The following is a 10,853-nucleotide window of genomic DNA, read 5'->3' as shown; positions in this document are numbered from 1 at the left end:
AACAGGAAGAGAATCATAAATAGGGAGATCATTTGGAGGGTTGTCAGCTGGGAGGAGGGGGAAAGATGGGGGGAAGGGTGCAGGGATTAACAAGCGTAATTGGTAGGTACAAAATAGGCAGGAGCATGTTAAGAATAGTATAGGAAATGGAGAAGCCAAAGAACTTATATTCATTGTTGGGAAATGCCCTGCCTGATTTCAGGGACTGTAGCCTTGCCTACAGGCAAGAGGATCTCTAGGCTGGAGTCAACCAAGGAGGCCTTGTGAAAACAGGCCACTAAGGAGACAAAGCCTGTCCCCCTGGCAGGGGCACAGCCCCTGCCCCCCGTGCATCTCTCTGCTCGACCCTGTGATGGTCACTTGTTGATGATGGGTAAGTTCTCTCAAGAGTAGGGACAACCTAAGCCAGACATCTGCTAGTATGGGCAGCAGACAAGGACTTGGAGGACACACAGAAAGGGCAAAAAGGCTCTCAACCTTCGGCTTGGCTTGGACATGGCCAGAGTCCTCATTCTATCTGAAAGAAGTCTCCTTATTTCTTGGTGGCTCTGCCCCACCCACATGGCTCAGGCTTGAAACAATAGTAAAGGCAGGTACAGCCCTAAAGCGGATCAGGTGGTTCCAGGTACAATCAGGCCTAGTAGTCAGTTCCTCTAAGCATGCTTTGTTCTTCCCTCAAAAGAGATGATAATGGGCTCATACTGGGAAGGAGATTTACATTATTCATAGATCCTCACCTGAGGCAGATCTCTTGTGATCCTTTAATTGTCCCTCTCTGTTTTCTGTAAACATAGCCTTTTGACATTGATTGATGAGCTTAGTTATATACCCCTGCGCATATGGTTCTCAATAAAAGCTTTTGGACAGGGGTCTCAGAGCTTTTTCTCCACTAGAGAGAAGAGTTCTTACCCCTGTCCTGGCAAACAGAGAAATTTTCTGCGAAGAATCATTTTGTTTGCCCCCATCCATGACAACCCCGGGATGGGCTCTGCAGGATCAGAGCCCTTGCTCCCACTTCAGCTAGCCCCAGACAGTAAGCCTCAGATCCAGGAGCCCAATGCTCCCTGTGGCAAATCATGGACATGAACTAAGGATGGGGGATTGCTGGAGGGAATGGGGGCACCAGCCAGAAGGGATAAAGGGGGAAAGATGGAGACAACTGTAATAGCATAATCAATAAAATATATTAAAAAATAAAAAATACAACTATAAAAAAATCCCTAATATGACTGTATTACTGTAAACCTCTCCCTGTATGTCCATCAAGGTTTGCTTTCTATATTTTGATGCTCCTATGTTGGGTATATAAATGTTTACAAAGGTTATATCCTCTTGCTGGGTTGCTCCCTTTTTCATTATAGAGTGTCTGTCTTTGTCTCTTAACATAGCCTTTGTCTTATAACAGTACTTATAACAGATATAAGTACTTATAAACAGATATAAGTACTGTTACCTCGGCTTTTTAAAACATTTCAATTTGCATGAAATACATTTTTCCATGACTTTTACTTTGTGTATCTTTCTTTTTGAGGTGTGTCTCTTACAGACAGCATATATAAATGTCATGTTTTCTTATCCATTCAGCTATCTTATGTCTTTTGATCACAGCATTTAAGCCTCTTACATTTAAAGTGATTATTGATAGGTATGTGTTTATTGCCATTTTACTCTTTTAACTATATTGCACTATTGTTTTTCTCCCCTACCCCTCCTCCTTTAAGTAGATCCTTTAACATTTCTTGTAATACTGGTTTGGTGGTAATGAACTCTTTTTACTTTTTCTTATCTCGGAAGCTCTTTACTTCTTCAATACTAAATGATAGCCCAGCTAGATAAAATAGACTTGGTTGTAGATCCTTGCCTTTCATCACTTTGTGTATTTCATGCTAATGCCTTCTAGCCTGAAATGTTTCTGTTGAGAAATCAGCTGAGAGTCTTATAGGAGCTCCCTTAGGTAACTGTTTTTCTCTTGCTATTGTTAAGATTATCTTTTGTGTTTAACCTTTGCCATTTTAATTATGATCTGTCTTGGTGTAGGCCTCTTTGAGTTCATCTTGTTTGGGACTCTCTGTACTTCCTGGATTTGTATGTCTATTTCCTTTACCAAGTTAGGGAAAATTTTCTGTCATTATTTCTTCAAATAGTTCCTTTGCTTTCCCTCTTCTCCCTCTGGTACTCCTATAATGCAGATGTTGTCCCAAAGGTCCTTAAACTATCCTTATTTTATTTAATTATTTTTTTCATTTTGCTGTTCTGATTAGGTATTTTCTGCTTCCTTGTCTTCCAAATCACTGATTTTGATCCTCTGCTTCATCAAACCTACTGTTTTTTTCTTCTAGTATATTCTTCATTTCTGATAATGTATTCTTAACTTCTGACTGGTTCTGTTTCATGGTTTCTGTGTCTTTATTTATGTTTGCTCTTTGCTGAAGTTCTTGGGCATCCTTATAACCATTTCTTTGAACTGTATATCTGGTAAATTACTTGCCTCCATTTCATTTAGCTCTTTTTCGGAAGACTTCTACTTTCATCTGGGATCTGTTCCTTTGTCTCCTCGTTTTGGCTGCCTCTTTGGGTTTGTTTCTATGTATTAAGTAGATCTTCTATGACTCTCAGTCTTCGTAAAATGGCTTTATGTAGTAAGTGTCCTGTGAGGCCCAGTGAAGCAGTCTCTTTGATCACCTGATCTGGGTGCTCCAGGAATGTCCCTCGTGTGGGTTATGTGGGCCCTCATGTTTTGCAAACCAAAACTGACCACATAAAATATATTGCCAAACCTCCCTCAGTCATATAGAATTTAAAAGGTTTATAAAAATACCTGATGTAACTTAAAATGAAATCATTTCTACCAGCTTCTGTGAATAAACACAGAATTCAAAAGGTAGGCTGAATAAATCAAAATTTCTTCTAAAAATAGTATCTTTTGTTGCCAATGGCTATTTCCAGGAAGCCAAAGAATCGGTTACAACAATCAAATACATGTTTGAAACTTCACTCTGACCATTATCAAAACTTACGTGTTTTCCTTTCAGAATTGAAGATTCATATAAATTGTATATATTGCATCTACACAGTAAAACCTTCAGATTATGTTGTTACTAAGAAAAATACCTTTTCAGACATAATTCCACATACAGATGCTGGAAGAATTTATCGTAGTCATTCTTTCTGTTTTTAAATTCTTAGAAAGGGATTGCCTCAGAATGTCTTCTAAGCAAACCAGCATTGAAAATCTCAGGCCTAAAATAAAGCTAAATAGCTAAACCTAAATGTAACTTCTCTCAAGAAAGTATATTTCTTGTATGAGCAAAACATTTCAAATATTTGGCATTTTTAAAATATAACAAAAAGTCTTCTATCTATTCTTACCTCAGCTATGTTTCCATGTAAGCTTTTATTGCATAATTTAATAAGAGTGTGTTAAGCACTTTTATCATTAACCATATTTTTCAAGATTTTATAAGAGTGTTGAAATTTCTTTTTTACCTTTCTTACTTGATATTACACGAAAATTCAATTATATGCTTGGAAACTTGAAAAGACTCATTGTAAATGTTTTTATACTACTCTTTTACTTTTTTATATTGAAACAAAAATAATCATTTTTTTCCAACAACACAAAGATTAAAATTTCAAGATGCAATGGGAATAATCAGGCTTATTTTATTCTCGTTATATTACTTAACTTTTCTCTCCTTCAAAAAAAATAATTTAAGACCAAAAGACTGATTAGTGACTTTGATAATTTTTTATTAAATAATTTTCCTTAATTAACACCTCATTATCCTTTCATATATCCTTCCATTGGAGTGGCAAGTTTGTTGAACTAACTTTATAGTGCAAAAGAATAACTGTATAATACAAAATAAATATAACATCAAGTTTTTGGAAGATCCCCAACAGTTTTCAGGAACATTTACTGATAGAACTTTTTTCATGCTACAGGTATAAAATACAGGGTCTGACACAAATAACACCCCTTTTTATTACAAAATAATAAGCATGTAATTTTTTAACATAACAATATCACACTCAAGCACACCATACAACATTTTAGGTGAAATGTTCAAATTAAAACTATAAATTGTTACACCCATATTATTACGTTAAGCAGGCGTTACTTTTGCAAGGCCCTGTATAATTTATATAGATACATCATGTTGCATGTTCAGTTTTAGCAGGCGTTACTTTTGCAAGGCCCTGTATAATTTATATATATACATCATGTTGCATGTTCAGTTTTAGTAACTGGAAAAGCTTGTGCTCCAAATGTAAATATATTATTTCTTACAAGTATATTTGATTATTGTAACTAGGGAATCTTTTATATCTCTAATGTGTTATGGTAATATAATTGAATATTACCAATATGCATATACAAAAGGAAAAATAACCATGTATTCATTTAAACTGTAATAATAAACTAAAAACATATATCCCTTTCAACTTTTGTTTGCTTCATGCAATTATCATGGGCAATGTCTAAAGTTATTATGGAAACGGAAATGAAGAATAATGGTTGTGACACTTAATGATGGATATGTTGATCTTAGTAATTCTATACCATGAATAATTTCCTGGGTCACTGGTGCAGTAAACAATATGAATCTTACTAATTATATTAAATGTAATCATTGATTAACAAAAAATTTCTTCACTTCTGATATATTTTGAGATTATACACTTGGGAGTCTGGCTTCGAGAATTGTTTTGTTATTATAATTGGTTTAAAAGGAGTAACCATTATATTACTAGTAACATATATTACTAGTAACTATAATATTACTAGTAATATTATCTGAAATACCAGATAGTAAAACTATAAGTGTTTTTATTTGGGAATTATTTCCTTATTAAGAGCAGTACATTGAGTAGATGTCTCAGAAATGCACCCCAATTTCAACAGATTTCTGTTTTCCTTATGTATAATTAATAAGTAATAAAAAGGTTAGGTCTAGTCTAGGTCATGATTAGTCACAGGGCATAATTTTTTTTTTTACCTTTTTGTTCTTGAAGAAAAGATTCAAGGTAGAATATGAGTTTTAAAAGCATATTCCAGTAGTGTTTTCATTTTTCTACAGTGGTTTCAGAATTAAACATAAAAGACAGATGATGTTACTTCCATTCTATGTTACAGAACTTCCCAGTTAAACTGAGTATGGCTGAGAAAAACTAAAATAAACTTTGGTCTTAAAAATTCACTTAAAATCACAGAGCCAAATAGTTTGTTTCCAATAGTGAACTAAAGATATTTCATCTATGTTTGTTTTGTGCATTGTCACATAAGACTAGAGGAACCAAACGCACCATGAAATTCAAAGATCATTTTAAAATATGTTATTAAACAACAGAATCTCTTTTTGTCTGTCATTTAAAACCCATCAGTGGTAACAATTTTTGTTCCAATTTTATGTCTAAGTTGAATTTATATAGCAGAAACATACCAAAAGTAATTTCTGCTCAGTGCTCTGTGAAAGCTGACAAAATTATTTCTGGGGTAAACTGACAAAATTATTTCTAGGGTAAAATACCTTTCTTTTTCCATGAAAAACTTCTTAGTAAATTATATATGCTTGAAAAAGCTGTTTACAGATTTTTAAAATCCAATAAATACTGGAAAGTGCAAAACAGCAGCAATAGATAAAAATCAAAATTGTCATAAGTTTTGACTAGTGAAGGTTTTTTTATTGAGCCACTTTCAAAGATGAGTTTTCAGTAAAAACCATGAGTTTAATTTAAATTAATAATAGGATAAAATGGTTTAAAGTCTAATGAAGCAAAATCTAAAACTGACTGGCTATTTCACACATGTATTTCAGATATAGTTATATTCAGCTCTAAAGTTTTTGATATGAGGCCCTGACCAGGTAGCTTAGTTGATTCTAGTGTTGTCACACTATGCCAAGGTTGTGGATTCAACCCATAGTCAGGGCACATATGAGAATCAACTAATGAATGCCTAAATAAGTGGAACAACAAATTGCTATTTCTCTCTCACTCTCTCTCTCCATTTCTCTCTTTAAAATCAACAGAAATTTAAAACTTTTGATATTGCAATATTTAATAACAAAAACATTTTGGTATAAACCTTTCCAGAAAATTTAAATTATAATAATTTAAGTATCTACTTCAACTTGATTTCTGTTAATAATTTATATAAAGCTATAAAGTTCCATGATTCCTAGAATAGTCAACTCCCTCCAATAATCTTTAATGACTTTCCATTATAATTTTGTAGATTAACCAATTTTGAAATCTAAACTATATTCAATTTTAAAAAAATGCAATTGAATTGACCTAAGATGGTTTATCATTCAGGAGTGGAGTCCAGACAAGACCTGGTATCTAAAAGTGCCTCATCTATCAATCAAGTCTTGGCTATTTATTGCATAAAACAAGAATTAGGGTGTTTCAAGTACCATGTGGCTTTTGGCCAACATATAAACAATATCTTATAAAAAATATGTTTTTAGTCCACTCTTTACTATCTCCAGAAATATAAAACCTGCTCCATAATCTATTTCAGTACTTGTCAAAATATAATGACTTATTCTTTTACTTTTCACATTTTTCATATGATTTTAATATTTGCTTTTCTAACTAGTGCAGTACATATTCAGCAAATAATCAAACTTAGAAATAAATTAAACTGAAAACCTCATAGAGTTCCCTCTTTACCTTTCTGATAACATTTTCAAACCATTTCTTTGATTGTTGTTTTTACTTTACTTCAAAGAACAAAGACAACTGAGTCCTAATCAAAAGCTTTCACATATAGAGTGACATTAGATTGTTCATAAGGTTTAACTGGGCTGGAAAATGTTAGAATTGTTTGAATAATAGGTCTTCTTGTCCAAAGACATTCTTACAGAACCTTTCCTGTATTTGACTTTGGTACTATGGTGGTCTTCAACTTTTATCAATGGCATTTATTTGGCCAGCATCCTCTTCAACCATCTCGCCATTTCAGAGTGTTTGACCCTTAATTAATTCTTAAATCATCCTCTCAGTAGCCATCTATCATATGCTAGTTCACTTACTACCTCTGTCTTCCTTCTTTGTTCCTTTCTTTAATTTCTCTGCCTGCTCCCACATCCACAGTCTAGATTTCTCCAAGGATTGTACCTCTACTATTCTATTTTCTCTCTTCTCACCATTGTAATCCTGTCTTGTTTTTTCAAGTATCATCTCTACTTACTGATAACCAGATATGCAATCCTAGCCTTACTCTCTTGTGAAAGAAATGGCCCAGCATTCCTCTCCCCAAGCACCACTTAAAAGTAGTCACCAAGCCCTGCCAAACCTATTACCAAAAGGTGCCTAAAATCCATGTCTTCTCATATAATTATTCTCCCATTATTAATAGCTATTTTATGCCCTAATTACAACCACACACTTATCGTAATCTCCCATGTCTTCCGTTTCTCCTATCCACAAGCAATCAGATTAAAAAATGGGTAAAGAATCTGAATAGACATTTTTCCAAAGATGACACAGGCATGGCCAATAGGTACTAAAGAAGTTCAATATTACCGATCATTATAGAAATGCAAATAAAAATCACAATAAAATATCATCTCACACCTGTTAGAATGGTTATTATCAAAAAGATAAAAAATAAGTGTTGGCGAGGCTGTGGAGAAAAGGGAAACCTTGTGCACTGTTGATGGGAATGTAAATTTGTGCAGCCAGTGTGGAAAACAGTATGGAGGTTTCTAAAAAAAATTAAAAATAGAAAACAAAAACACTAACTTGAAAAGCTATATGCACACTCATGTTCACTGCAGCATTGATTACAATAGTCAAGATACGGAAACAATCTAACTGTCCATCAATGAATAAACGGATAATGAAAATGTCGGGGGAGTGTAATGGAATAACTATTCAACCAGGACACAGAACAAAAACTTGCCATTTGCAACAACATGGGTGGACTCTGAGGGCATTAACGTAAGAGAAATAAGTCAGACAGAGAAAGATAAACACCTTATGATCTCACTTATATATGGAATCTCAAATAAAACGTAAAATAATGTTTCACTCAAATGTTCACTCAAAGGTTCAGAGTAGGTTGCTGGTAAACAAAAATAGGGGTTAAGGAGTGGGCAAAATGGTCAAGGGAATCAAAAAGTACAAATTTCCAGTTATTAAATAAACAAGTCATAGGGATATATCTAACATATCACTGACTATAGTTAATAATATATTGCATATTTAGAAATTGCTGAGAGAGTAAATCTTAAAAATTCTCATTAACTATATGGTGATGGATGTTAACCGGACTATTGTGGTAATAATTTTTCAATACATATAAATATCAAATCATTATGTTGTACACCCCAAACTAATATGATATTGTATATAAATTATACCTCAATTTAAAATTAAGAAAAAAAAAGATACTGATACATGGATGACTACCCCCACAGATTCTGATTTAATTGGTCTGAGGTGCATCCTATGCTTTAGAATTTTAAAAAGCTCTGCAAGTAAACTTCGGTGCATACAAGAATCACCAGGAAACTGGGTAAAAATATGAAAGGTTAGCCCCTGTGTCCCTTTATAAGTCAGGCACTCTGAACTCCAAAGTAATTCTTCAAGTGTTTCTGACACACAACAAACTGAGAGCAGATGGTCTTATGATGTCCTATTTTAGGAGGTCTGAGAGTTTCCATTATGAATATAGATAAGATGTATCAATATACCCTGTGAGGTGCAAAATTTGAAAATTGCCCTCCCACCAAGGTTCCCACAGCCTGGTTATTCAATAAAACATTAATCTGGGTGTTATTATGAAGCTACTTTGCAGAGGAAGTTGAGACTACTAATCTTCTTATCTTAAAATAAGATTATCCCAGATTATCCAAAGTAATTACATGAGCCTTTCCCATTCTATCCCTCTTCCCTCTGGTAACCACTGTGTTGTTATCTGTGTCTATGAGTTTTTGTTTGTTTACTTTTCTCATTTATTCATCTTTTGCTTTCAGTTTTATGTCCCACGTATGAGTGAAATCATACAAACAACCTAATTTAAAAGTAGTCAGAGGAGCTGAACAGACACTTGTAAGAAGACATACAAAAGGCCAACAGACATATGAAAAGATGCTCAACTTCACTAGCTATTAGGGAAATGCAAATCAATGAGATACCGCCTCACATCATTAGAATGGCTATCATCAATAAGACAAGTAATAACAAGTGTTGGAGAGGTTGTGGAGAAAAAGGAACCCTTACTCCCTGCTGGTGGGGATGTAAATTGGTACAGATACTATGGAAAACAGTATGCGGGTTCCTCATAAAATTAAAAATATAGTTAACATAGGACTCATAAACTTGTCTTTGGGTATCTATCAGAAACTTCTGAAAATATATATTTGCAAGGACATATGAGATCTGTCCATAAGGTATCCAGCCATGTACTATGAAAGACTGAGACATTTATTGAAGAATATACAAGACACAAGAAACACAATACATAGGACAATGACACCTCAGTCTCCTTCAAAGTAGGCACCTTGGCACCTCACACAGTTCTCCCACGCCATCAGCTTCCCTGTAGTATTTTCCTGAACCTCATCGATGGTCTGAAATCTCTTCCCTTTCAAAGGTGATTTTAGTTTTGGGAAAAAAACATAAGTCTCAGAGCTCAAAGTGTGGGCTGTAAGGGGGCTGAGTCACCTGGGTGATTTGATGTTTCACCAAAATACTCTGCACTAGATGTGATGCATGAGCAGGTGCGTTTTTGTGATGGAGCTGCCAATCACCGGTCACCTATAGCTGTGGCCTTCTGAATCATCCGAATGGTTTCCGCAGACGAATGTTCAAGCCTAATGAAAATGTTGTTACACTCACCCAGTCATTTTGAATGTGATGGCCACACAGTACACATGTTCATTCAATGTCATTTCCTGCCCTTCTGATTAGTACTGTGAAGTCATTATTGTCTATGCATGTGCATTCCAGTCCACTCCTCTTATTAGGTCAGAAAGAAAAAGTTAAGAACTACATGAGCCTTTAAAAGCCGTATGGATCAGTCAGAGAGGAAGCAGAGGGAGGAAACAGGAGAGAAGTACCAGAAAGTTAAGTCAGAGAGATTCCACATGTGAAGAGAGTTCAGTGCACTTGGGATGTTGCTGGTTCTGAGATGTAGGGACCATGAGCGAGGACAGAGAGGCTTTCAAATGCCACAGATGGCCCTCAGTCAATAACCGGCAATGGAATGGGAACCTCAATCCTACAACTGCATAAACATTACCAAAAAATCCAAAATTTTAAAAAAGCTTTAAGATCTAATAATTAATTTTCAGGAATAGAAAAACAGACCTCTCATAAAACAAGTCATCCCGACTCTGTGCCTCTAAAAAAGCAAAATCTGGATTTAGATAAGCCTAAATGTATGCAACGCAGATACTGTAATTCCTCCCGCTTTCTTTAAAATTTTTATAGAATGAAGGTTTGAATTAAACATGGCAGATTCAACAGTCTTTTTTTATCTGCAATTTGTTTCAAAATCCTACAAAATAGTAATAAAAATTTTAAACCAAGGAAGAATAATTAACAGTGAGTCTAAAAATTTTAGAAGATGAAAAACAGGCAATGAATGGTAGAAACTTAGTGGACAAGAGAAAGCTGAAATCCAAGTGATTAAGGTTAAAAGACAACTACAAAAATTGATTCAGACCATACAACCCATAAAAGCTCAGGGATTGAAAGCAACAGGAAACTCTAACAGTGAGGGTATAGAAGACATTAATAACCCTCCTAAGCCTATGAATGTAGTATACTACCCAGGTAGAGTACTAGAAGCTTACCCTGTGGAGACACTGAAACAGAAGAGATTATTTGGACTTGGT

Source organism: Pteronotus mesoamericanus, unplaced genomic scaffold (assembly GCF_021234165.1).
Source record: "Pteronotus mesoamericanus isolate MK-2021 breed Mesoamerican mustached bat unplaced genomic scaffold, CSHL_Meso_final contig_124, whole genome shotgun sequence".
NCBI classification, from domain to species: Eukaryota; Metazoa; Chordata; class Mammalia; order Chiroptera; family Mormoopidae; genus Pteronotus; species Pteronotus mesoamericanus.
The sequence above is the reverse complement of the archived record's forward strand: the minus strand, read 5'-3'. Positions refer to the sequence as shown.